Below are 21,858 nucleotides of genomic sequence, written 5' to 3'. Positions count from 1 at the left end.
CGATTTAAGTTTTCCCCGACGGCCGATTGCGATAAAGCTAAAAGCGCAAATTTCAAAAAATTGATAAAGCAGGGATATTACGATTAATTCGTATTAAAGGCCTTATCTTCCCAATAGCGATTCACTTGCGCTCAACTGCCAAAACATCCAAGGCACGCTTAAACGAATCATTCGGCCAATAAACAATATGATGGGCATTTAAAGGATTGACAGGTTTTAACGGCCATTTAATGAAATAGTAAGTCTAAAAATCTTTTCACAGATTGTATCCGCGGCCACTTTAAGTTAATCCTTCATCATGCATTGATTAATATATCTTGCTCATATTTGGTTTGCGCTACCAATTCTCTGTATTACGTTCATTTTCACTCCTGTGTAGAGCTCTTCCGAAGCAGTAGATTCAAGCAGAATGGGGAAGAAGTCTAAGAAGACCACAATGGCCTCCGCTTCGCCAGCCACAGGACTACTCATCGCTGATCCAGGAACTAAAAGAAAAGGATTGATATCTGACACTACATGTCTAGGACTCGGAAAAACTACTTGGCAAAGTACCTATAATTTGATTGAGGCCGAAGAACTCGAGGTGGCAGTAGTACAAGCCACAGTAGATACGACTCAAAAATCTGATGCTACTCTAAAGGATTTAGCCGACTCTTTCCTTCATCGGATAGCAGCCCGGGAACAAATTCTCCCATATACGGATGTAGTGAGGTGGGCAATTGAGGAAATCCCAATCACAGACAGAACCTTTTGCACCATGGATGGGAGAATCTTCGGTTCATTTCAACCTAATGATTTGAGGCAAATGTATCATTTGCCTGTACCAGAGAAGAAGTACGACAAGGCATTTCTGGAGAAATTCAGGGAAGAGAACGAAATTGAATCTGAACCCATTCGGGATTGGAGGCAAAATCCAGCAAAACACAAGCATGAGTCTTCGGGTAAGTACTCTGTTGATTCTCTGTGTTCTCCTTATTGTTATGCTGGGATAATGATGTGTAGATTGTGGGGGTTACATGATTCCGCAAATTTCACTATAGAAATGGTTCCTTTGATGGAGGCAGCATGTAATAGTGAAATAATGGATTGGGCAACTGTACTGTCAGATAAGCTAGCAACCGTAGTTCTTGATTTTAGAAGCAAAACCCGCATCACTGAAAGGTTTATTCCCCCATTCTACTATAGTGCTTATATCTTGGACACCCTGTGTTTTAATTCTGAATTTCATGTGCTTGGATGGAGGTGGACTCCACAAGACCCCATGCCCATTCATATATACCATCAGAAGTTGTGGAAAACTTACTATAAGAACCATTTATACCAAGTCTGCAATGGTTTTATGTTACCCATTCACTACTCTATTTTTGATAAACCTGCTCCTAAGATTTCCTACCAAGCAGGGGTTGATTTGACATCCATAGGAAGATGGTTCGAAGAGGAAAAATTTACTTATATAAGAATTTTCGGTAGCCAAGCCAAACCTCATGTCCTCCCTTTGTACGTACCTGATAAATTGTTGGCTAGGGAGATAGCCTATCAGATTATGTCCGAAGGAGTTACACAAACTCTAAAGAAAAATAAGAAGCAGGTTTGGCCCTCTTTTCCTCTAAGATGCGGTGTCTACGCTTTTCATGACTTTAAACATGCAGAGAAAGAAGCTGAAAAAATGAAGGCATTAAGTCTAGCAACTCTTCCTAATAGGCGATTTGATCCAAACAAAGTCACCTATAATGCACTTGAACAGGAAAAATTGACAAAGTTTGATCATAAAGAAGATAAGTTCGATGACTTGTTCTCCTCAACCGAGTCAATGTCCCAAGTTAAATCGCTGGCCAGAATGGAATATAAAGATGACGGGTTAGTTGAATTCAATAGACTTAGATAACAGAGGTTGCAAACTCTGCCTCTAGATCTGTTAGCAACAACCCCAACGACAGAATCAAGTGAGCCTAAGTAGCGACTCACTAAGGAACCTCCTATTACATCAAAAGAACAGGAGGAAGTGCATATGAAAAAACAAGAGGAAATCCAGACAAAAGAACAGGAACAGAGCAGCACAGAGGTGAATGTAGATGCCCAGATTGACCCGAAATTGCTCAGGAATGGCAGAAATTCGACTCAATCATCAGCAATCTTGAGTGCTCGAAGGAAGCCGAAACATCAAAAGCGGCTGACACACAGCAGACAACTTCAAAATAGGTTCCAAGTGGAACCAGCGGCCTACCCAGTTATAAAGAAGTAGAGATAATCCCTAAGGATCCCTCCGATCAGATTATTTTGCAAATAGAAGAAATTCCTCCCTTAGATGTCTTTTACATCCCAAGACACAAGGTTGTGGTAAAACGACAGCGAAAAAGGAGAAGGACTGATCAACCTTCCCTATTCCCTGAATAAACAGTGACGGGCAACGTGGTTTGGAAAGAGGAATTTGACCCCTCTGATGACCTAACAAAACTATCCCAATATGCTGGAGCCTATTCGGAAACGACAATAGACAAGGCATCAGAGGTGAGTAATTTATTAAAAGGAAAAGACCAGGAGATCTTTTCACTACAAGCACAACTATCGGAGGCACAACAGAAGGCGGAGCAAGCAGAACGGCAATTGTTTACACAACAACAAAAATAAATAATCAATTGACTAAACAATTGCAGGAAGAGAAACAGAGGATTAATTACAGTGCAGTTCAAAAGCAGAAAGAGCTGTCTGAGGCATTGGCACAACTAAAAGCAGCGAATGAACAAATGTTGAAGTCGAAAGATGAGCAAATTGCTCAACTATCAGCCCAGCTAGAGAAAACAAAGAATCTTCCACAGCTAGATGAATTCAGAGCAGAGGCATTACAGATAAACAAGGCATTGATAACACAGATAAAGCTTTTATGTCAACAAATCGCCCAGGCGGAACCTTTATGCGATTTGACGACATCAATAAGTGAAAAATCGGAAAAAGCTAGAACAGACTTGGATCAAGCCGATGAAACACTAACTAATTTTCTTGAGTGGCAAGACACCGATGAGGGACAGGCGACTAATTTGCCAAAAATCCTAGAATCACATAAGGAGATATTATTTACGGAATGGCAGTCCCAGTTAATGAAAGCAGAGAGAGAAATTTCAAGATGCAAATTAACCACAAGTAATTTGGTTGAATTGATTAATGATACTCTCTACTTGTCTAACATGATTTCTCAATGTACTCCAGGTAAATTGACAGCGGCCAAAACATTGGAGCAGTCATGTTATCCGGAACTAGAGAAAAATGGGAGATTAATCGCAAGAATTCACAGTTTGACATGGGACACCTATTGCTTCTTCTTAGTCAAACCATACAGCCAGAGAGCCGCCCTCAAATGCCTCACAGATGCAATCGGGTATATCATTCCCAATATACAGGATGCCACCTATGCTGCCTAACTCAATTCTCGTCTCAACAGACCACCAGAAGTGGAACCAATGCTTGCGATATGCTAGCTCAAGTTTAAAGGCAAACAGCCTAAGTGATGATTCATGCCGCCGACTGCTAGATTGCCATGAAGGAGATATTCAGAATCAAGTGATACCAATTAAGTAGGATTTTAGTTTCATAGGTAGTTAGCTTAATTAAGTATTTATAGACCCTTTCATGTATTTAGAAAGGGTCGTAAGTTTTGTATATGACTTAAAACCTGAAGTTGCACTACTGTACTTCAGGCATATTCTTTTATAAAACTGGGCCAATCATTCTGATTTTGACAAAGAAGCTTTTATGCGGATGTGCACTACTGTCTTTGTTTGAAAGTATTTCTGAGTCGGAAGAAGAATTTCAAATAGCGATTGATATTGGGAGTGATTAGCAGCTCATATTGTACTATTATCTATGTTTGAGTTCATTCTTTTTATATGAATTGTCATTTGATCACTTTTGCTATTATCGGATATATGCATGTGTTTTTAACAGCATTCTTTATTCCTTCCACTATTGGATGTTTATTAGATAGAGTCATCTATATGCCTGTCAATAAACAAAGATCATCAAGCGCTACATTTCAAAGAATAATAGTTCCCGGGATTAGTATTAGTTCTTTTATTTTTGCTGATAGATTAAGTTATTCACCTATCGTTAGATTAGATAATCAATCGTTCATCCACCCCTTTTATTCATTATTGGGAAACTGGTCCCATTATACCCAGTCGGAGCCACCATTCCAAATGGAGAAGGAGCTGTATTAAGGTCCGGACTGGGTGGTTATCCCCCGATGTTGATACAACAATTTTCAGGGCATCAACAGTACCCTGGTATTGTTACTTCTCTTGTGATGTTACTCCTTCGGTGCTGTTACTCAGATCGTGGTGATTTTGACTAAGTACCCCAGTGTTGTTACTCCTCCATGGTTGTTACTCCATCGTGATTTCATCTAAGTACCCCAGTGTCGTTACTCCTCCCGTGTTATTTCTCCATCGCGATTTCATCTAAGTACCTAAGTGCTATTATTACATCGCGATTTTGACTAAGTGTTCAAGTGGTGTTGTTACTCCTTGGGTGTTGTTACTCCCCCGATGTTGTTACTCCTCGGGTGTTGTTACTCCCCTGATGTTATTACTCCTCGGGTACTATTACTCCCTCCGATGTTGTTACTCCTCCGTTGTTGTTACTCCATCAAGGTAAGTTACTAGGTATAGCCCCGATCGATTTTGTGGATTTGATTAACAATTCATGTGCCATGACTTGATATGACCATGGACGATCGTCCCTTAGTTGGGGGAAGGTACTATAATAAATGAAAAATATACCATAATTAAATTACAATAACGATTTGCAATCATCATTATCAAACCTTGTGTTAAGTGTGTACATTCCATGATTTCCACCATACTTCGCATGGTTACCTATAGGCATAAGGACTTGAAGATTAGTACTATTGTACTAATGAATGGTCCTTTCCAATGCTGCAAAGTAATTACCATTATTTTCCATGATTTTTCCATATTTCACTATTATCCTCCTAGTTTTCACTCTCAAAGCACCCCATCGCTATCACAGCTCTCACTGCAAATCTACCTGCAGGCACTCCTCCTTGACGGTATGTTGTTACTCCGAAGTGTTGTTACAGATCCATTGTAGAATGGGTGGGTAGGTTATGAAATACGAACTAGAGAGCACAGAGCAGGTTCGACACAATGTAGATGTTTGGCAAGTCTTCTTGGATGCAGGATGGTGTGTGTATTTTGAGAGGCTACAAGGATTTGACGAAGCCATCATAGTTGAATTTGCGTTAAACATAGAAGGAAATCATTCTAGATTCTGTGGGCTGGATATTTCTATCACGGAGGAAGCTATTTTTACTTCCAGTGGGTTATAATGAGGATGTCAGAAATGGTTCTCTATAAAGTTTCATCTGTCGGAGTTTTCGGAATTGTTTTTGTAGTTTGGGGAGACAACGGTCCAAAAAGGAAGAGGGTATGATCGTACATATTTTCCATATCAATAGGGTGAGGTGGCATATTTTGTTATGAGGTATGTTACCTGTGAAGGCCATTTCTCTACACTAAGTATCATTTCAAACTCCTTGCATTCCTTTGGTTTCAGCATGCACAGGTTCATGCTTTGGACATGCCATACTTCCTATGGAGTAGCCTTCACTTAATGGCGCAATCTGCCCGCCGGTCTCGACAACCATTAATGGTTCTCACAAATCATGGGTTGGTTAGATTATTGGTGGTGCATGCTCTGTCTCGAACCTCCATGGCTTGGCCACAATTCACCGAGCTGGCAGAGGAAGAACTTGTGGGTATGTTGCCTACAAGGGAGGAGGAAGAAGACTTAGCAGCAGAAGAAGAGGCCATAGACGATGTTGTTCCAGTTTCTCTTGTTGGCCCAATAGAGATAGATGAAATGGAAATAGAAGAGAGTGCAGTCGACGCTGCTCCACAAGAACCAGTGTCGACTGCTTGGATGTAGTTACAGGTGGTGATGACACACAAGAACCAACAATACCTGTCCAAATAGTTGAAGAACTTTTGGTTAAGAATGTAGGTGGTGATGTTACACAAGAATCAACACCACCTATCCAAGAAATTGAAGAACTTCTAGTCGGAAATGTAGCTGGTGTTGACACACAAGAATTAGCAGCACCAGTTCAAAAAGTTGAGGAACTTTTGGATGGAAATGTAGGTGGTTCTACCACACAAGAACTAACACCACCTACTCAAATGAATGTGGAACTGTTGGATGTAAATGTAGGTGGTTCTACCACACAAGATCCAACAACACCTGCTCAAATGAATGTGGAACCTTTAGAGGAAACAGGTGCCGCAGTCGACACCACTCCACAAGAGACAGTGGTGATCGCTGTGCAGAAGGACAACTTGGAAGAAGCACAGGCAAGAAGAGAAAAAGGGAGCATAGAACAGTCGGTGAACATAGAAGAAGAGGATGGAGGGCCTACATCAACAGGCATTAAGAGAATGAAAACTGATGAAATTATTACTCACTCTTCTTTTCTTTCATCTTTTCCAAAAGGGGGAAGGAAATCTTGTTCCTCTAAATGGATGGAGAAAGAAGAAGCTTCTCCCCCGATCCTAAAATTTGTTGGGAAAGCTAAGGAAACCATTATCAACACTGTTATTCAAAAACCATTTTTGATTGGTGAAAGAATTGAGAAAATTGAAGGGTTGAAGGTCGACACTGCCACACATGAACCAGTGTCGACTGAAGGACAAAATGAAGAAGCTATGGCCAGTACTACTTCTACAAAAACCATTCCCGAGAAAATGGAAGAGGATGTTGCTGACAAAAATAACCCGCAGTGGGTAGGAACCATTCATGTACAGATGGAAGAGGATGGTCAGGAAGCAGAGAAGCTACAAGAAGAAGGTGTCAAAGACACTACCCCACAAGACCCTGCAACAAATCCAAAGTCACAAAGGGAAGACGTAGAGTTCTCGAGACCTGAAGAAGGAGATGGCGGGGTTTTTCCTCGAGTCGAGGAAAAAACAGGACAAATCAAAGTAAAACAAGAACCGATTGATGATTTTGTCAATGTCAACCCGTCAGGCCTCGGACCAATTGTGAGACCTATGGAAGAAGTTGTTGTGAAACAATATTTTATTGAGCAATGTGCGAAAAGGAGAGCCCCTCTTAAGGAAATATATCATGCACAATTCAAAGAGAATATGTATTTGAAAATAGAAATCATGAAATTGAGGAAACGGATGTGGCGCTTATGAAGAAGAGTGAGAAAGCACAAGAAAAACATAGCGAAGCCCCGACCTGAAACTGTTTAAGTGGCAACACAGACCAAAGATAGGCCAATGACTTCAATAGCTGCATAGACAGAGTCATTTTTACATATGATCAAGGCGCGGGAGTTTATCATGTCTACAAAAATTCATAAGTGGCAAGCTACAATAGCTCACTTTCAACGAGGGACAATTCCTTTAGAAGCACACCTAAAGTACACTAAGTTTGCCATCTCCTCCATCTGGAATAACTCTGTCTCACTTGCATCCAGAATCCTTTCGTCGTGCCTGCACCCCCAATTTTCCAGGTTATCTGTTGGTTTGTTTCCTTTCCTTCTCACATGGGTGGGAAGGATGTAGTCTACCTGTCTTATGAGTTTGTCAATCTCCTGCACCAGCCAGGCAATTCTCAAGCTTCGACTAATTTTCTTTGCTTGGGTACCTTTTTGTAGCTATTTGACTATATCAACTACCATTTTCGAATCTCCTTCAAACTGAAGAATTTGGTATTCCTCCTTTACAACAATTTCCAACCCTTTTTTCAAAGCATGGAGCTCTGCTTCATTGTTTGTAACATTACCATAGTCCATCGCATGGATTCCGAGAGTCCTTCCCCTGTCATCTCTGAATACTCTGCCAGTCCCTGCCTCACTAGGGTTTCCTTTCGCAGCCCCGTCAAATTTCAACTTGATACACCCCTGTTGAGGATTTCTGTAGTGATTGTCCACCTCCACCTCATTGTTTTGGTGTAACCTTACTATCATGTGCGTCATACTTGGCTTTAGGTTCAAGCGTATCATTATTTTTTTCTGTTGGATCAATTTTCCAATCCTCTTCGTACCACCTCTCTGTGAGGATGGCCTCTCTGATGTTCTGTATAATTTGGTTCCATATCTCTGTTCTTTGCTCTACCTTCCTGCTTGAAAATCAGGCGATTTCGCTCTTTCCAGATATTCCACAGAACAAAGCCTAGCGAGAGTTTCCATGCCATATTCAGGATCGTGTTCTCGTAAGGTTTTTCCCTCCAAATCTCGATCGTTGCTTTCATGCTATTTATATCTCTGTCACTGATTTCAAATATTTGTTGATTTTGTTTCCACAGGTTTATGCTAACTCTGCAGGCATTGGTTAGATGCTCCATGGTCTCTTCCTGTTCTCTGCAGAGGGTGCATCTCAATGGGCCGTGTGTTCCTTTTTTCCTCAGTTGGTCCCATGTTAGTACCCTCCCGTGGCTCAGGATCCAGCTAAAGAATGCTACCTTTGGCGAGATTTTGTTTTCCATAGGTTTTCCCATTTTTTGGTTTCTAGGTGTCTGTTGTATCCTGCTTTTATTTGGTAGCCTTCTGCTATTGTGAACATACCTTTGATTCTATGTCCCCATCTTAGAGTGTCCATTCCATCTTTGATCGCTACTTTCATTTTCATAGGTTTCCCATTGGGGTGTTGCTGGCGCTTCTAGCCAGTTTTCCTGTTGTTTCCACTTTCTCCAATATCCATCAGATTCTAGGCACCAGTAGTTTCTTACTGTGTCTCCCTCATTTAGGCTAGTGAATTGGTGGATCTCTTGGAGCTACGGCTTGTTATTGAGTTTTTCTCTCTGTTGCCACGCTTCTTCCCAGAATTTGGCTTTATCTCCTCCTCTGACTTCCCAGAAGCTATGCTCCCTATTCAGATCCCTGTTGGCACTGGACAAATTTCAAATTGTAGAGCCTTTCTTCTCGTTTTGACCTCTCAGCCTACCTTCTAGAGACCTGGGCATCTCATATTTTCTCTCCCACAGTTTTTTCCACAGGTCTTCCCCTCCCTGTGTCCAACACCACCACATCTTTGCCCCATTACCCGGTTCAGGATGTATGGGTCTCTCAGACCTAGTCCTCCTTCTTTTAGGGATTTACTTAACCAGCTCCAAGATAGAAGAGCCCAATTTATTTATCTTGTTAGACCCTTGCCATAGGAATTTTTTAAACATATCTACCATTTTCTGGCAGATTGTTGTGGGTGTGTCTTGGCTGGTCAGTTGATATATCGAGATGGATTGGAGCACTGATTTTAAAAGAATGATGCGGCTCGGGATATTCAGCACCCTGAATGTCCAGTTTTGCATTCTCCGTTGAATCTTTCCCATTAGGGTACTCCAATTGGCCACTATGTTTTGCTTGTCATTTAACAGGATGCCTAAGTATTTAGTAAGGAAATTCTTAATTCTAAATCCCATGGTTCTTGCCAGGAAGGCTTGGGAGGAGGCTTGGGTATTAAAGAAGTAAATTTCCAACTTCTCTTTGCTTATCTCGGTTCGAGAGGCCCCTGTGAAATCTGTGAGAATTTCCATTATCTTTTTTGCTTCTTTGAGTTTTGCCTGTCCATATAGCATAACATCATTGACAAATTGTTGGTGGCTTAGTGGTAGGTCATTTCCCCATAGTCTTAGGCCCTTCAGTTGTTCACTATTAACTTTAGCTTTTATCAGTCTTCCTAGTCCATCTGCTGCAAGGATAAACAAGAACGAGGATAGTGGGTCACCCTGCCTGAGTCCTCTGGACACATTAAAAGCTTTTGTAGGTGACCCGTTTAGAAGTACTGACATAACTGGCGTAGTTATCATTGACATTATCCAGTTTATCCACCTGTCATCAAAGTTGTATGCCTTTAAGATTTTTTTGAGATATTCCCAATTAAGTTTGTCATAAGCTCTAGCTAAGTCTAATTTTATTAGCATCCCTTTGATTTTTGAATTTTTCAATGAGTGAATTGCTTCTTGTGCTACCACTATGCCATTTGTTATTTGTTTGCCTTTGACAAACCCCGTCTGCTCCTGGGATATCAACTCTGGTAGAATTGGTTTTAGTCGGTTCACCATAATTGTAGCTAATATTTTGTATATAACGTTGCAGAGCGCTATAGGTCGGAATCCTTGTGGTTCTTCTAAATTCTCCGTCTTTGGTATTAGGGCTAGGAATGTAGCGTTCAAGGCCAGATGCATTCTTTTGGTGCATCTAGATTCTTCTACTGCATTCACTACATCTTGGCCCATGAAGTGCCACGTAGCTTGATAGAATTCTGAAGTAAATCCATCAGGCCCAGGTGCTTTATTCTTTGCCATTTTTTTTATTACCTCCTCCACTTCCTCTTTCATTGTGACCCTTAAGAGAGCCAAGTTCTTATCTCTAGTCAATATTTTAGGGATATGTTAACTAATTTTACCGATGTCGTCCTCCCTTCTGATATTGGTTTATGTCAGGAGCTGTTTGAAATTTTGTACTAGCAGATTCTCCATATCAACTTTCTGGGTTAGCCTGTTGCCTTGGTGGTCCCTTAGGGAGAAGATTCTATTTTGCTGTCGATGTTGTACCATTGCCCTATGGAAGAATTTTGTGTTTCTTTCTCCTTCTTTTAGCCATTGGATTCTCGATTTTTGTTTCCATAGGATCTCTTCTTGTTTTCTTCTTTCTTCTATATTATTTAGCACCAGTCCTTCCTCTTCTGCCAACTCTTCACTTCTTCCTTCGTCTATGATTTTCTGTTGTATTTGTTTCATCTTTATCTGGAGTGTTTCATGTTCCTTTTGAATGTTTCCAAATTCTTCTTTGTTCCACTTCTTTATCCTTCGTTTTAAGTCTTTTAATCTGAGTTGGAGGGTGTGCATTTTATTTCTTCCTTCCATCCCAGTCTCAGTCTCCTTCCACCAATTCTTCATTTTGTCTATTAAGGTGGGTTCTCTTAACCAAAATTCCTCGAACCTAACGGGTCTATTCTGGTTCTATTGATTCATAGCTATTTCCAATTTAATGGGCCAATGATTTGACCCTAAACACGGGAGGATTGTTGCTTCATAAAAGATATATTTTCCAATGAAGTGTTTTGTTGCTAAGAATCTGTCTAACCTGGATGCTATTTGTCTGCTCCCTCCTCTTCGATTGTTCCACATATATTTTCCATTTATGGTTGGAATGTCTACCATTTTCAGTTCTACTTGAAGATCCCTGAACCTCTCCATATCTGGCTCTTCTCTTTGCAGTCTACCTTTCTTCTCATCTTTTGATGTTGTCATGTTAAAGTCTCTTGCTATCATCCACAGTTTCTCATCATGAAGGTTTCCAAGCTGCTGAAGTTGGAGGAGGAAGTTTCCTTTTTCCGCTGGTGTGTGAGGACCGTATACTGCAGAGACTAGAAACCATTCTCTATTTCTGATTAATCGAAACTTGCCCGTGAGTATTCGTTTCATGCCTATCCAGTAATCTATTATGATTTCTGTAGGGTTCCATAGTATTGTTATTCCTCCCGCACTGCCTTTTGCATCTAGGGACATGCATTCATATTTCGGTTTTATTTTATTTAGGATTTCCTCCATTTTCCTTCTTGAGATTTTTGTTTCCTGTAACAACATTAGTTGGGGTTTTTCTCTTCTTAGCCTTTCTGCTAAGTGTATATGTTTGCCTTTACTATTAAGGCCTCTTATATTCCAGGGTGTAATTATCATTGGGGTATTTGGCTGGTTTGGTGGAATATCACTGATAGCGGTACTACTCTCCCTGTATTCACTAACATTTCTCCCATGATCTGTATCGATTCATGTAGATTTCTTCGACCTCTTTTATTCCTGCATTTTGCTTTGCTTTGGTGGTCTTGAGTGTTATCCTGTTGAAGGCCTAGTTGTTCTACCATTTCCATTTTTCCTGTCCCTATTTCGCTTGGTACTGTTGAAATGTTTCTCTGTATAATCTTTTTTTCTCTTCTGGAATGAATCTTTCGTCCAAGTGTCTCCACTCATTTAGTAGTTTCCGCAAAACTTCTTCTTCTAAGCTTAGTTCTTCTCCTCTGCTTGTATCAATTTCCATTATTGCATTGTCCATCTTCTCCCTCGCTTCCTTTTCCTCCTTCTCTGTTAGTTCGCTTTGTGCCTTCCTCTTGGTTTTTTATTTGCCTTGGCTTGTACTGCTTTCTTTTCCTTTTTCTCCCTAATAGTCCATTGTTTGGGTCTCATTTTTATCTTCTTCTTCTTCTTGTAGGATTTCAAAGTTGTTTGTATTACTTGGTTGGGCTTGTTGTTCTTTCTTTCCTTTGCTGGTGTTCTCTCTTGTTTGTCTTCTTTTTCTTTTTACTTCTTGAAACCCTTCCTTGTCTTCTTGGTTTTTTCTCTGTTGTTTTTTCCTGCGCTCCTCTTCTTCTATATTGAGTGGGCATTCCTTAAACAGATGTCCATACTCATGACATCTTCTGCATCTAAATGGAATATGTTCGTAGTCGAGGGTTTGCTGCCATACCTCCTCGTGATACTCTAGCTTGACTGTGTCTGGAATAGGGTCAGCTATATTCATGTAAACACAAATTCTAACATATGAGGCGTATATTCCTTTTTTTGTAGTTTCTGCTATTTTAAGAAAACTGCATATTGTGTTTCCTATTCCCTCTAGGATCTTTGGATCCCAAAAGTCCATTGGTAGCCCAAATAACCTGACCCATACCGAGGCTACCAGGAATTTTTCCTTATCGGGGTTATAACATTCTTCCCAGTATCTCATGAATAGTCCAGCATTATAATGGAAGTAAGGGCCATTTTCAAACACTTTTTCTTTATCTTGCAAGTTCGAGAAGATTACTGTGAAGAAGCCTCTTGCTCCCAGCTTTAGCTCGATGTGGCCTTGGGGTTGCCATTTTTGCTGGATCCATTTGGTGAGGTCCTTTTCCACTGGCCATACTCAGATGAACTTGCAAATGAGCGCATGGTCTTTCATGTAGCTTCTGTATCTCTCCAGTTTGTTCATCGGGATTATAAATCGTGGTTTCTCCATCGCACATGGTAGACACTTGCCTCTGCTGCCTGCCTGCCATCGTGCTCCAAGGATAGGTCCTGGGTTTCTTGTTTCTCCTGCCTGGTTGTTGGTGTTCTGGCCTTCTCCTGCTGCCGCGTCTCGATAGGAGGGGATCTCTCCCCTCCTTTCCTCCTCTGTCATGTCTTTTGGTTCTTGGTTTCTGTGCCTGTTGCTTGCTACAGTCTGTGGTTCTTCCTCGCGCCGCCTAACTCATGGCCACCTAAGGCTTTTCAACTCTCCATTTCATTATGGAACCTATAAATTTACATAGATGATAAAAATTTAATTTTTTTATAAAAATATATTATTTACTTTTAATTAAAAAAACTTAATTTAAACTTAAATTTTAAAATTATCATAATATTATAAAAATTTATAAAATGTTCTAATAAAAAATACATAGGTCATTATTAATATGTAACTTGCATTAAAAATAAAATTATATTTTACATTTAATTATGATATTTGGGGTTTTTATATGGGTTTATCTTATAGATTTTTTTGAATTTGTATGTAGCAATGCATATGGGAGAATTGAATTTGTAGGAGTGCACATGGAAGAATTGCTTCTGAAGTTAGCTTTTTTTAGTAGAACTCATGGCCAAATATTTGGACTCAAGGAATGAGGCTTGTAATATTATATTATTCATTTTTAATTATAAAAAATCAAATCAAAAATTTAAACTTTAATTCTAGAATTATTATTATATGATAAAAAATTGTAAAATATTTTAATAAAAAAACATATAGGTCATTATTAATATAGAACTTGCATTAAGAATAAAATTATGTTTTACATTCAAGATAGGGTTCCATTCATTATAAATAATGTGTATTATTAATCCCCCTTGTATTCTCCTAAATTCTCTTAAAATGTTAGGGTAAAGATTATTAATGTTTCCATACCCATCAATTATATTTATAAGTCTTTTTCCTTCAAATCTTTGATAAATCTATGTTACTAAATATAGATTTGAGTGGTTTATATAATTTGGTTACTTTTACATTCAAGATAAGGTTCCATTCATTATAGGTAAAGTGTATTATTAATCCCCTTTGAATTCTCCTAAATTCTCTTAAACGGTTAGAGTAAAGATTATTAGTGTTTCCATGCCTATCTCTACATTATTAGATTAATTTTGTATTTTAATTTTTTTTAAATATCTTTCTTATATTTTTTATTATATTATATTATTCATTTTTAATTATAAAAAATCAAATCTAAAATTTAATTCTAAAATTATTATTATATTATAAAAAGTTGTAAAATATTTTAATAAAAAAACATACAGGTCATTATTAATATAGAACTTGTATTAAGAATAAAATTTTGTTTTACATTCAAGATAGGGTTCCATTCATTATAAATAAAGTGTATTATTAATTCCCTTTGCATTCTCCTAAACTCTCTTAAAGTGTTAGAGTAAAGATTATTAGTGTTTCCATACGCATCTCTACATTATTAGATTAATTTTGTATCTTGATTTTTTGTAAATATCTTTCTTATATTTTTATTATATTATAATAATATAATATAATATATACTTGGCAAATAACCAACCTAGATCTATCTTTAACTTTGTATTTTTATAATTATTTATTTTATTTTGTTGTTTTGTTTTATTTTTATGTAATATGAGTCAAAATGTTTAAATGTTGGATAACATTCTACATTTTTTGTCTTTTCCGCCAATGGAATCCAACTAACAATATTTGCTAAGATTTGCAATTTTGAATTGATAGAATTGTTGTTGTCATGAATCTAAAAAGGGAATGGAGAAAATCTTTAATTATGACACTTGTGACTCTTATATGAGTGTATCTCATAGCTTGTGGTGCCTTAAGATAGACTTTTTTTAATTTGTAGGAAAATGTTTAAATGTTGGATAACATTCTACATTTTTGGTTTCCTCCATCAGTGAAATCCAGCTAACAATATTTGCCAAGATTTGCAATTTTGAATTTATAAAATTCTACGTTCTTTATTTTTTCAGTCAATGAAATCCAGCTAACAATATTTGCTAGGATTTGCAATTTTGAATTGATCTAATTGTTGTTGTCAAGAATCTAAAAGAGGATTGGATAACATTTTACATTTTTTGTTTTTTCAATCAACGAAATGCACAAAATCTAACCATATTTTCCAAGATTTGCAATTTTGACTAACCATATTTTCCAAGATTTGCAATTTTGAATTGATAGAATTGTTCTTGTCAAGAATCTAAAAGAGGAAAACCATATTTTCCAAGATTTGCAATTTTGAATTGATAGAATTGTTGTTGTCAAGAATCTAAAAGAGGAATGGAGAAAATAAACGTAATTTTAATTATGACACTTGCTCTTATATGGTTGTATCTCATAGGTTGCAAATCAAAATGGTTTGTTTGCCAAGAATTTGCAATTTTGAATTGATAGAAGTATTGTTGTCATGAATCTAAAAAAGGAATGGAGAAAATCTTTAATTATGACACTTGTGGCTCTTATATGAATGTATCTCATAGCTTGTAGTGCCTTAAGATAGACTTTTTTTAATTTGTCGAAATGCATATGGGAGAATGCTTCTTTAAGTGGAACTCAAGGCCAAATGTTTGGACTCACTAATTAGGATTGTCATATTATATTATTCATTTTTAATTTAAAAATAAAAATTAAAAATTAAAAAAAAAAAAAATTATACTTTAATTCTAAAATTATCATTATATTATAAAAAATTATAAAATATTCTAATAAAAAAACACATAGGTCATTATTAATATTGAACTTGCATTAAGAATAACAACATTTTGTTTAACACTCAAGATAGGGTTCCACTCATTATTAATAGTGTGTTAGAAATAATAACAACTTAATCATTATTATTAATCCCTTTGCATTCCCTTAAATTCGTTATTATTAATGTCCACCATGGATGTCGTGTTAATTATGGTGTGTGTTTCCATCCGTGTCTCTACATTATTAGTTTAATTTTGCCTCTTAATTTTTTAATAAACATTTTTCTTATATTTTTATTAGATTATAATAAAATAATATAATATATAATTTGACAATAACCAACCTTAGTTCCATCTTTAATTTTGAATTTTTATAATTATTTGTTTTATTCTGTTTTATTTTTATGCAATTTGACTGAGTAAAAATGTTTAAATGTTGGATCAGGCCTAGAATTTCAAATTCTCTTTGCCCGTCAAATGAGAATTTCATGACATTTTTACATTTTACATGCCCTTCATTTTACGTTTTACCTCAATAAACCACCTTTCATTCTAATAAACTAAACTAGTAGCATTGGATCTTCCCTCATTTAACTCTTCTATGTAATAATGAAGAAATAATTCTATGTTTGTTCATAAAGCTTTGAGGTAGAATCATATAGTTTTCACATAGAACATTCGCAGAGTGACCATGGTCATCCAAGCCTCCAATGTGAGTATAATACTAATCATATTACACTGTATGATGTTGAAAATATAGTGGAATTATGGCAATTTACTAAAAGTAACAGCTACCAGCATTTATTCATGCTTAACACAACATTATTTAAACCAAATTACCAAAGTTGTGCTTATAATTGCAAATTTCAAACCTCGCATAGATATATCCATCTCTAACAAAAACAAATGGCTGAAATATCAACAGGGTATCCCCAATCTGGACAATCCATCTCTAACAAAAACAAATGGCTGAAATATCAACAGGGTATCCCCAATCTGGACAATCTTCAAGCAGCGAAACACTTGAAAACAAATATGGACAGTGTGGACTTTTAGTTGACCATTCAACTATAAATTTTCATGAGTAAAACAAGAGGATTGAACAATTACAAATCATTATCGTAAATTTATCTTTGGGTTGACAATTCCAAACATTGTTAGAACAATAATTTAGGTTTTTTTTAACAGATCAAGACTAGAGTTCAATAAACTACCTTCAGCACAAACAGATCCTTCTTATGCGTGTACAAACTAGATTGAAGCGATTTTCCTCATAAACTCCAAAACAAGGAAGGGAAAATTCTAATTACTAACCTTTTTCATTATTCTAAAAATGCTTAGAAAATTCTAATCATAGACCTTTTTCATTATTCTAAAAAGGCTTTTAAAATTCTAATCACGCACATTTTTCATTCTTCTGTAATATTTTATGTAGTTTTACCATTAGCAACACATCTGCAACAATGTACAGAGGACAAAATGTTCAAACATTCGTGAACCCGGAAACATTATTTTTAACATATTCTGGTCTATACGTATATTATATATGAAAGTTTTCAATCTTCCCTCACTAACGAACTCCAATTCTAGTTCAAACATTTGTCAACCCGGAAACATTATTTTTAACATATTCTAGTCTATACGTATATTATATATGAAAGTTTTCAATCTTCCCTCACTAACGAACTCCAATTCTAGTTCAAACATTTGTCAACCCGGAAACATTATTTTTAACATATTCTAGTCTATACGTATATTATATATGAAAGTTTTCAATCTTCCCTCACTAACAAACTTGAATTCTAGTTTTATTACAATTTCCAGATCCAAAAAAATAGGATGTGTTTGACTAAAATTAAAAAGAAATATTTGTTTTTCATTTTTTTAACTTAATTAAATAAAAATAAAAATGAAACTGACACCAGTTAGTTTTCAATCTAGTTTTATTATAATTTCCAAATCCAAAAAAATAAGATGTCTGACTAAAAATAGAAAACAAATATTTGGTTTTCATTTTTTAACTTAATTAAATAAAAATAAAAATACAACACAATTTCAAGTAAATTTCAGTTCAGGTATGATAAGGTTAGGATGTATGAATGATTTAAAATTCAATTCAATTTTTGATTTATGATTTCTATATTTTTAATTTCCAAAAAAAATATTCATAATTTGAAGTTTGAGTTAAGAAATTTGTATTATATTTTGGTATTTTTTTTTATAGGAATTTCTATATGCATTTGAAAAAAAGAATTGATTTAATAAATAATTAAATAAGTTATTTTAACAACTTTAATAAAAATAAATAAATAAATAATAATAATATTAGAATTACTTTCTTGTGCGTAAGGAACTAATAAATTAATTTAATAACTATAGATAATCTTTCTTGAACACCCCTTTTTACCATTATATAAATTCAATAAGGAATTAAATATATTATAAAATAAAATAGAATCACCTTCGAATTTAATTTATAATTTTTTAATTATTTATTAGAGAGAGATTTTAATTACTATAATTATAATATTTGTCTTTATTACCTTTTGACTATAATGAAATGGTATTTATAATATAATTTAATTACTATTAATATAATATTAATTTTTAATTTTCAACATTATCTAGCCGTTTTTTATAGTTGTTGATAGTCAACCTAGTCAACCTAGTTGTTTGGAGGATCTGCTCTCCCTATTTAAGATGTAGCGATGATCTGACTCCTCAACTTGTCCTGACGATGAACCACACTAGTTGGTTCTCTTTCTACATGTGATTTACCCCGAAGTTCTTATAACTATTATGGATCACAGAAGTTATAACTATTATGGATCACAGAAGCCTCAATTCAACAATAGAATCCAACAGCTAAATCATGATTTCTTAAAAAAATAATTTTTTCCTTTTTTTAAGTGAAGTTTGAATTAAGAAATCTGTATTATTTCTTGGTTTTTTTATAGGAAAAAGTCAAACCATGATTTCTTAAAATTATGGCCATGAAATTTGTGACCTGTTAATAGCATGTAATTTCAAAGTATATGGAAATTGCCAAATATGATGGTTCATAGTGATTTTTTAAATATATTTTTAAATACATAAATAGATTTAATGTCTAGTGATATTTGAAATAGAATTAATTTGGTTATATTTTAGTTAAATTGGTTAATTTGGTTAAAAACCTCTTATTTACTGCAATTTTGAAAATTCAAAATCCTCAATTTTGGATCCCAGAAAACTACCAAATAGCATTAAACATCTTATCCACTCCAATTTTGAAAATTTAAAATCCTCAACTTTCGTTTCTAGAAAACTACCAAATAGCATTAAATACTGTTATACAGATTTTAGATACTCTTCAGTTAATTACTTAAAATTTATTTGGATGAGTGTTGGATAGCTTGCTAAGCTTGGACAGGCTCCTTAGTTATGAAGTTTCTTATTTAACAAGGTTTCAAACTTAAAAATTTTGTAAAACAATTTTCAAAACATCATGCACAAAATTGGGGAGAAATGGACGAAAATGTTGATTTTGAAATCTTGATTCATAAATAAATCTAACACTTTAAAAATCTCTTATCTATTCCAATTTTGAAAATTCAAAATCTTCCAAATTCCAGAAAAAATACCAATAGCATTAAACTTCTTATCCACTTGAATTTTAAAAATTCAAAATCCTCAACTTCCAATTCTAGAAAACTACCAAATAACGTTAGAGATCATTATACAACAAGAACAGACTTTAGATCCTCAAAATTTTACGCTACATTCAGTTAGTTATTTAAACTTTAGATAGGCAACATTCTAAGCACGCTACATTTAGTTAATTACTTAAACTTTATTTGGATGAGTATTGGATATATTACTAAGTTGTGGGCTTTGGGCATGCTCCTTAGTTATGAAGTTCCTTATTTAACAAGGTTGCCAACCTTAAAATCTTCTTAAAACAATTGCCAGAACATCATGCAAAAAATTGGAGAGATCGAAGAAAATATTTTTGAAATTTTGATTCATAAATAAATCTAATGCCTTAAAAACCTTTTATCTATTCCAATTTTGAAAATTCAAAATTTTCAACTTCCCATTCCATAAAACTACCAAATAACATTAAACCTCTTATCCACTCCAATTTTGAAAATTCAAAATCCTCAACTTCTGAAAACTACCAAATAACATAAAACCATAAAACACATAATAGATTAGAATACAAAAAATAAAATACACACTTTTTTTCTTGAATTTGAGGGTGTATGAAGCTACCAACTTGAGTTTGAGCTACTCCACAAGCTGGTTGGAAGAAATCACGCCTTAATTTACTTCAAAATTTCCTTGGGGGCTCCCTAAGCTAGTTGGAAAAAATCACGCCTTAATTTACTTAGATACCATATCAAAATTTACATATAACTTGTAAGTATTTTTCAAGTTTTACAATAACTAACGACATAAGTAAATAAAGCAACCACGCCTTAATTTACTTCAAAATTTCCTCCAGGGTTGTATACCATATCAAATTTTACATAACTTGTAAGTATTTTTCAGGTTTTACAATAAACTAATGGCATAAGTAAATAAAGAGTACATACCTGATGGCCCAGCCCTACCGTTACGTGGACAACGTAACCACGTGGTCACTCTACAGGCCCTCGGCTGTCACTGTTGTGTTTAAGGTCAAATCTCCATAGATCCGACCTACCTTCAATCTGCAGCTAATTATTACACCCCCTCTTCCAGTTGGTATGGCCACCTGTCGGTTCACCCGGTCGATATGCTTCCCGCTCTTGTTAAACCCTAATTGTTGAGCTTCGGGTCATTTTACTCTTTGTCACTCAGTCGAGTTTTGCTCTGCGTTTCTTTTGGCGTCGCTCTCCGGACTCGAACCTGGTCTGCTCCTCGGTCTTTTCGATGGACCTTACTCTCTGTCCATGTCTTGGGTTTCACCCTGTTGCGGGTTCTGGTGATATGTTGTGTCTCCGGCTTTCGTTGCTGGGTTAATGAGTTGTTTGGGCGCGCATGATTCTGCTGGTCTTCACCTGTGTGTAATGGTAAGTTTCTGGTGTTTATATGAGCTCTCTGTCGCCTGGTTCTTTCGGCTTTCGTTACTTAGTTGTGGTTACTGTACAGATGGCCTGCAACTTCGGCGCTCCCGCTTTGCTGAGTTCCTCTTCGCCTTCGAAGGTAATTTATCGTTCTCTGATTTACTCTGCTCCTGTTTCTGCTACAACTACTCACAGCTCTTGTGCCTTGTTCAGTTAGGGTTATTGGGTTCTGTCTCGGCGGTCTCCTGGTCGACTTGTCTGTAAGTTTTATGACTTCCTTACGCTGCACATCTCTTGTTCTTGGCTCTCTCGTTTCATTATAACCCTGATTGCTATTTTCTGTCTAACCTTGCTTTACTCTATACGCAGGTTGATCTAGTGGCTAGCTATCGAGGGTTTTGGGCTCGTACAACCTCCGGCTCCATTCAACCCTGTCTCTCTTCGCAAACTGGTAGGGTTTGCTCCTGCTTTAATATATCTGTAGATTTCTTTGGTATAGCTGTAGATTGTGGAGGGTTTGAACAGCTTAAGTGTTACCCTGCGTCGGTTGTGTGGGTTCGGCCGTGCCTTTTCCGACGTTTGTAACTTCTATGTCTCTGTTCCTTATGCAACAAATTTTCGGTTTCGGCCTTGGAAAGGCGTTTAGTACTTTTGTAGTAGCAAGGGTTTTGTAAATTGTATGACACAGTAATAGTCCACAATCTTGTGGCAGATTTTGTTCAGTTAGCCTTCCTTTCTGTATACAATGTCTATGTTATTTTTTTATGAAAGTAAATTGAAACAGTGATTGTGTTTATTGGTACATGTTTGCCTTTGTAAGGTTCTGTAATCTCGTTTGCTGGAGATGTATGTCCGCAGCGCTTCTTTCGTGCTTCGGTATATTGGTTGTCTGTATAATGCTGGTTGTAGACTTGATTTCAACTAGATGTCTGTAACGTCCTTCGTTATTTCAATTCCTGTTACAGTTAGGGTCTATTTGTTCCAAACTCATTCTTAAAATACACAGTAAAGATTGTATACAACGTATGGAAAATATCAGCAGTAGATTATTTCATTTGTAAATAGTATAACTCTGTTACAGGGGTTT

This window comes from Pinus tabuliformis, chromosome 7 (assembly GCF_031772625.1).
Source record: "Pinus tabuliformis cultivar Carrire ecotype Pingquan chromosome 7, CPIR1, whole genome shotgun sequence".
Classification (NCBI taxonomy): Eukaryota; Viridiplantae; Streptophyta; class Pinopsida; order Pinales; family Pinaceae; genus Pinus; species Pinus tabuliformis.
This window is presented reverse-complemented; position numbering follows the sequence as displayed.